At 43.7% G+C, this 7500-nt stretch overlaps 1 non-coding gene across 1 annotated transcript; it reads left to right on the top strand.

Annotated features, from left to right (window-relative positions):
* The first annotated feature begins 7332 nt into the window (after nt 1-7332).
* On the top strand, nt 7333-7404 carry Trnae-cuc. The gene has a single exon. It is a non-coding gene; the product is annotated as a tRNA-Glu (tRNA).
* Nucleotides 7405-7500: the final 96 nt, after the last annotated feature.

Genomic DNA, 7500 nt, shown 5'->3' with positions numbered 1-7500 from the left:
CCACACCCCACACCACTTATCCAACATCTCCGGGGAGGACTCAGATTTGAAAATTAAAAACCATCCCTGTGGGTGGGACAATGGCCCAAAAGAATTGTGCACACACACAACTCTCCTGTCTCAGGCTGCACCCATCCCTCCACAGCTAGCTCTACCTACTGTGCTCTCCAGTTGAGGCTTGGGCCTGCTCTCTGGAGGGCTACAGCCTGTGAAGGGTGGGGCCATCTCTCCCACTCTCAAGACCCCAGGATCCAGTCTTTAAAAAACAAACATATAAAAAAAACCCCCAAAACCCCAAAACAAAAGGAAAAAACCCAAACACACAGACAAAAAACCTTCTTTACTTTTTGCCAGGTGTGGCTCATGACATTAATCCCAGCACCTGGGAGGCAGAGGCCAGCTAGATCTCTGGGAGTTCAAAGCCAGCCTTGTGTACCAAGTGAGTTCTCCAGGACAGCCTAGGGCTACGAGGAGAAATTTTGTCTTGAAAAAAGGAAAGAAAAACAAACTCCTTTTAAGACAACTTTTTGAGCACTGGTGTCTCTGTGGAGTTCAGGCTAGCCTCAAACACAAGATCTTGAGTCAATCATGGTGGCTCATGTGTGCAATCCCAGTACCTGGAGGTGGATGCAGGAGGACCAGGAGCTAAAGGTGATAACCTGGACACAAAGTCAGATTATGGCCAGTCTGGACTCTCCCTGGTGGTGCCTACATGAGACTCTGTCTCAAATACAAAAAAAAAAAAAAAAAAAAAAAAAAAAAAAAAAAAAAAAAGTGAAATCAACAAAACAAGCTAACAAATAAAACCCAGTGCATTTGCTACACTGAAGATACTGTACAGGCCTTCCCATATCTAGCTCTATATTTTCAGTACCCCAAAAGGAAACCCTGAACCCAATGACCAGCCATTCCACAACCTCGGACAGCTACCAGTCTCTCTGTGACTTTCCAGTCTAGCTTCTTGGTGGCTTTTGTTTGGTGAGATTTGCCTTGTTTTGTTTGAAATGTAGAATAGGGTCTAAGACCTATCTTGACCAAGGAGCTACTATGTAAACCAGGCTGGCCTTGAACTCACAGATGTCTGGCTGCCTCTGTTAGGATTAAAGGCCTCTGGTTTGAGGATTTTTGAAAACAAAGTGTCAAGTAGCCCTGGCTGCCCTTGAACTCCTGATGCTTTTGCCTCTATAAGCCAGTGCTGAGATTTCAGGCATAAGCCACCAAGTCCAGCTTTAGGGTGAAGCCTTTGAGTTTTATCCAATTTATAATATGACTCAGTATTTTGTTCCTTTTTATAGGCAAGTGATGGATTCATTTATCAGTGAAGGCTGAAAAATTACTTTCTGAATTAGAGTATATACAGTTCTCTCTCTCTTGAAGAGAGTTTTCTGTTTTCAATGTTCAGACCAAATCCATGACTTCCATATGCTGGGCAAGCACTCTACCACTGAGCTAGTCACATACCCTCTCAGATTCCATTTTATCGTATTTGCTGAAGGGCATCTGTGAATGGTTTCTACATTTATGGAGCTCTAGAGGTATGCATATCCGACAGTGCCCACTGAGCATGCATATATAAGTATTTATTTGTTTTTAGTTTTTTGAGCTTTATTCCCAGGAGTGGAATCACTGAGTCATGTTCTATATTTGCCTCATGGAGGAGCTGCCAAACTTTGCCAAAGCAGCTGCACCATCCAATATTCCTATCAGTAGGCTCCAAAGGTCCAGTTGCTTATCCTCGTGGATGCTTGCTCTTCTCTTTTTGTTTAATTTATAGCCATCTACACCATCTACATGGTGGTTTGAATGAAAATGGCCCCCAAAGTCTCCTAGGGAGTGGCACTATTTCAAAGAATTAGGGCATGTGACCTTATTAGAGGAAGTGTGTCATTGGAGGTGGGCTTTGAGGTTTCAGATGCTCAAACTAGGCCCAGTGGCTCATTCTCTCTTGCAGCTACCTGCCAATCTAGATATAGAACTCCTGGCTCCTTCTCCAGCACTGTCTGCCTGTGTACCACCATGCTTCCCACCATGGTGGTAATGGACTAAACCTCTGAAACTGTAAGCCAGTCCCAATGAAATGTTTTCCCTTATAAGAGTTGCCCATGGCCACGTTGTCTCTTCACAGCAATGAAACCCTAACTAAGACGCCATTCATGTTATTGTTTTGTATGTAGGCCAGGCTGGTATGAAGCAGGCACTGAGCTGATCCTCCTGTCTCTACCTCCTGAGTGTTGCCACCATAGCAAGATTTCTGAGGCAGTAGGGATTAGAGTGTGTGCCAGGAAACACTCTACCAAACAACTACATTTCTAGCCCTTATTAAAATTATTTTTTTGGTCGGGCAGAGGTAGCGCATGCCTTTAATCTCAGCACTTAGGAGGCAGAGGCAGGTGGATTTCTGAGTTCCAGGCCAGCCTGGTCTACAGAGTGAGTTCCAGGACAGCCAGGGCTACACAGAGAAACCCTGTCTCAAAAAACCAAAAACCAAAAAAAAAAAAAAAAAGTTACTTTTTTGTTGGTTTGTGTTTTATTTTTCTTTTTTTTTTCTTTCTGTAACTCATTATGTCGACCAGGCTGGACTTGAATTCACAGAGGTTTGCCTGCCTTTGTTTTCCCAAGTGCTGGGAGTAAAGTTGTGTACCACTACTGGTAGGCTTGTTTTTGTTTTTATTTGTTTGTTTGAACTTATTTTAAAAGAGCTGCAGTACTCAGAAGCGGGCATTGGATCCCATTACAGATGGTTGTGAGCCACCATGTAAGGGTTGCTGGGAATTGAACTCAGGACAAGCAGTCAGTGGTCTTAACCACTGAGCCATCTCTCCACCCCCTAGGTTTTTGCTTTTGTTTTTTGAGACAGAATTTCATTATGCAGTCTTGGCTGACCTAGAACTCACTATGGAGACCAGGGTAGCATTAAACTTCTAGAGATTCCCCCTCCCCACACCCCTGCTGTTGGCATTAAAGGTGTGTTCCACCATACACAACTGGTTAAAATATTTTTTATAATGATTACCTTAATATATTAGACTCCGGTAATATAGTGTGCACCTGGAGTTACAGCTTCTTTGGAGGCTGGGGTAGGAGAACTATAACCCTAGGAATCTGAAACTGTCCAGGCAAGCCAGACTCTGTCTTAAAGCAGGTAGGGCCAGGGATATGGATCAGGAGGAGAGTGTTTGCCTAGCATGTACAAGCCCTGCTGAATCTCTAGCATTTCAAAGCAACAACAATGACTCGGACCTATGATTGTGTCATGTAGATGTTGCCAATGGTATGATAAATGTTTTTTTGGTTGAAACTTACATATTTGGGAGTATTATGCTTTAAGACTTTGAATCTTAACTTTCTGTTTCTATTGGTGAAGAAACTCAGAGAGAGAGAGAGAGAGAGAGAGAGAGAGAGAGAGAGAGGGAGAGAGAGAGAGAGAGAGAGAGAGAGAATACCTGCCTTCTCACACGGCCTGGCAAACACAGGAGTCTAGGTCCCCTATAGGCCTTTGTGAATAGCAATGATCTAAAAGCCTGAGAAGATCTGAGAAGATCTGGGCTTGAGAGCTCAGAAACATCTTCAGTCAGCTAGGATCCCGGCAGCTCCTGAGAGATCAACCCACCAACCTCTGCTGCTATTTACAACTTTAAGACTGCAGGGGAACAGATCTGCGGATGGAATCTTCCACCTCCAAGTTCCCTTTTCTGCTCTACAAAAGTTTCAAGCGAAAGGACTGTCTGTCTGTCTATCTGTCTATCTATCTCTAGCTAGCTAGCTATCTGTCTGGTTTTTCAAGACAAGGTCTCTTCTGCAGAGTCTTGGCCGTCCTGAAACTAACGCTGTAGTTCAGGGTGGCCTCAACTTCACAGAGATCCTCCTACCTCTGCCTCTGGAGTCCTGGGGTTAAAGGTGAGCACCACCACCACCTGTACTAGTCTCAGGTACCAGCTCCTTGCCAGCCCCCAGGTGGCCTACGGTGACCCTGGAAGATGGAATAGCTTTGTTATCACTGAGTTTTGTTGAAATTCAAATGCCTTCAGTTTTCTCTGGTACCATCCCAGCAGACATGACCATCTTCTCTGAAGCCAGCTGAAGGTAGAATTCTGGGCACACACTGCAGTCTTTGAGTAGAGTAAGCCATAACTTATCTCTGTGCTGTTGGCTGGGACATAGCCATTATTATTAAGACATTTCTGTCTTGAGTGAGGCTGCCTCTCTTCTGGTCCTCTGGCTGGACACAGTAGGCTTTTGTTTAATTCACTCATATGTGTGTATACACACACACACACACACACACACACACACACACAATTTACATATAAACCCATGTAGTCCAGGCTGGCCTTGAACTTCTGGTCTACTTCCCAAGATTTAGGGTTAGGGGTATGTGGTACCACATGCAGTTTAGGAGTTTTTAATGTTTATGTAGACAGGGTCTTATGTGACCAGGCTGGTTTTGAACTCCCTTTGAGATGACTTTGAGCTAATACTCTGGCCTCCATCTCCAAGTGCTGGCCATCAGGTTGCCAGTCTTTTTTGGCTCCAAATCTGGACTATGTGGGTGGCTGGGAGCGCAGAAAACTCCTCACTGCTGGCTGGTTTTCTCCCTTCCCCCAGCCATTCAGTCTTCTATGTCTTTATCCACAGTGTTCGGGATTTTACCCACATTAGGAGGAGTGAGAGAAAAGCCTGGCTTAATCTTGACTTGTGGACTTGTGGACTCAGGTGTTTAAAGCTGTGGGTTGTTTTCATTTTTTTTTTTTTTACTAGATGGGGCAGTTTAAATAAATTCCATTATATCATTGCTATGTATTCAGGTGCTATTTGTAAATGTTTGACAAAATAAAATGAAACCTCTTATGTAACCACTCTCAGATGCGTGGAGGAGGAGACGATGGAACCCTGTGCTTTGATATTGAGACATTGTGGAAAATGTGAAGAAAATGAAGGGTCTTTTCTACCAAAGGGATAAATAAGGGAACACTTCATAAAAACAAACAAACAAACAAATAAAAACACAATAAATGGTTTGGCAAAAATTCAAGTCCTCCAGGGTCAACACTTAAACATAAACATTAAAAACTCCTAAACTGCATGTGGTACCACATACCCCTAACCCTAAATCTTGGGAAGTAGACCAGAAGTTCAAGGCCAGCCTGGACTACATGGGCTTATGTGTAAATTATGTGTGTGTGTGTACACATATGAATGAATTAAACAAAAGCCTACTGTGTCCAGCCAAAGGACCAGAAGAGAGTCAGTCTCACTCACAAGAGAGAAATAAAAATATGCACTCCAGGTTGAACTGGGTGCTCAAATTGAATTTTGTTTATCAACTGCGTTTTAAATTTGCCAATGGGCTAAGACTGAGAGGCACAGGAATCCCTTTCCCCTCGGCGGGGGGAAGGGGGGTTGTTGGGGGGGTGGAGAACGGAACCCAGGGGGATCCTCGCTGAGAGTGTTGCCTGCTTGATTTGGCTTTGGTATGCACCTTCTACGAAAGGAAAACTATTTGTCTTGCGAAATACTCTGGATTGTGTGGTCGTTTTCTTGGGACCCCAGACCCATTTTCTAACAAGTGGCAAGTTCCTATCCCTGAGCACATACTTTCCTAGGTTCTCCTGTGTTACCCCAAATCACCAGCAGGTGGCAGAATAATCGACAAAAAGGCACAGTCGACCAAACGGAGGCAGGCTGAACTACTACTCCCCCTTCAGTTTTGAAGAGCCGCATGAGCTGTTTTGTATTTGTTTTGATTTACATTTTTTTCATACAATATATTTTGATCATCTTTACTCTCCGAAGGCTTATTTCTTTTGAATTTATGATTTCTCGTGAGTGCTGTATGACTTTTCTTGAGGACCCTGAACGTGTGTCTGTTTACTCCGGGTATGGATCGGGCGATAAACCAAAGAAGTAATTCCACCCAAGTCTATTTTGCTGCCCCAGAGTTTGAGTACTGGCAGGAACTCGGGTTTCTTGGCATCACTGAAAAGCCTTGCCTGGGTGATTAGCCACTGGAGTCCCCTGTACAATTTGCAGGCAGAGCCACAGTGTCTTCTCCCTGGTTGTTGTTTACAAAGTATACGACGGCTGGAAGGGTTCTTGGGAGTCTTTTGAGCCTCCCTTTCTCTTTAGCAGGGAATGTTGCAATCCAAAGAAAATAGCTGCAAGTCCAGAGAAGTAAGTTTGCTTACTTTTACCAATTCCAAAATGTTGCCGAGGGTTTTTGATACTGTCACAGATACCGGTTCAGTGAAAACACCTGGAGTAAAAAGAGCAAGCGAGCTAGAAGGTTACTACTTAACATCTTAGCATACTCTTCAAAACAAATCAAAGCAAGCAGAAAGATACCCGGGCTCTAAACATCCCCATATCCTACCTTCCCCTCCCCCCCCCCTTAGTCCCTGTTGACATGACATGCACACATCGTTAATGACTCCGTTTTTAAATTGCTTCTTTATAATTCATTATCAAACGTGATATTTATTCACTGTAGGTAAGGGTTTGACGGTAAGCCAAAGAATAATTCCATCCAGGTGTAGGGAAATGCTTTTTAAAATATTCTATTTGAACTGATCTGTTAATCTCTTCGTGCTTAGTTCACACAGATGCTCTCTCCGAACGACAAACAAGGACCAACAGCAGCTTTTGATTGTTTAATTTTTGTTTTAAACAATTTCAAACCTACAGTAAAAATGAAAAAAAAAAAACGGTTATAACAAACGTTCTATTTGTTGCCTTGTTGCCACCATTTTGCCATGTTTGTTTTCTCTGTGTGTCTGTCTCTGTCTGTCTTCCTCACGTTCAGTGCTATACCTTGATTGAGGGGTTGGGGGAGGGACCGGGAACTTTACAAGGTTCGTCCATCTGGGACTCCACATCAATTTTCTTTCTCCTCACTCTTTCAGAATACTCTTCAGCACAACTTGTTTGTGGCGGAAGTTTCAGCTGGCGCTGCTGTACCCGGTGGCTACCATAGGTGTAGGACATCTTAGCGTTCCTTCGGCGTCGCACTTTACACCCTCCAAGAAAAATGCTTGGTTCTTTTTGTCAAAGCCCCTGCTAGTTCGGCCATTTGACTTTCTAGAGAGGAGCTGTCTGCAGAGGTTTGTCTCTCCGGTCTGGCGAGTGTGAGCCTGTGTAAGCTATTCTCTCCAGGGCTTAAAAGCTAGGCTTGAGAACTCTTTCGCTGTCTTTTAATTAAAAGAGACGTGTTGGAAAAGTAGTTTCAGTACAAAGAAGTTTTTATATGTAATTTTAAAACTTCAACAGAACAACGATGAGACAGAATCGCACAGTTACTTGGAGCCATAGGATCTTGAGGGGAGCTACCAGCCAGCTTCCCTGGTGGTCTAGTGGTTAGGATTCGGCGCTCTCACCGCCGCGGCCCGGGTTCGATTCCCGGTCAGGGAAATACTGTTTTTCAATCAACTTTCTAGAAAAGTACAAATGAAAGTGCAATCGTTTCTATGTTTGTCCTAAAGAACATCATACACTTAAAAAGGAAAA

This window comes from Mastomys coucha, unplaced genomic scaffold, assembly GCF_008632895.1.
Source record: "Mastomys coucha isolate ucsf_1 unplaced genomic scaffold, UCSF_Mcou_1 pScaffold16, whole genome shotgun sequence".
Lineage (NCBI taxonomy): Eukaryota > Metazoa > Chordata > Mammalia > Rodentia > Muridae > Mastomys > Mastomys coucha.
The sequence above is the reverse complement of the archived record's forward strand: the minus strand, read 5'-3'. Positions and strand labels throughout refer to the sequence as shown.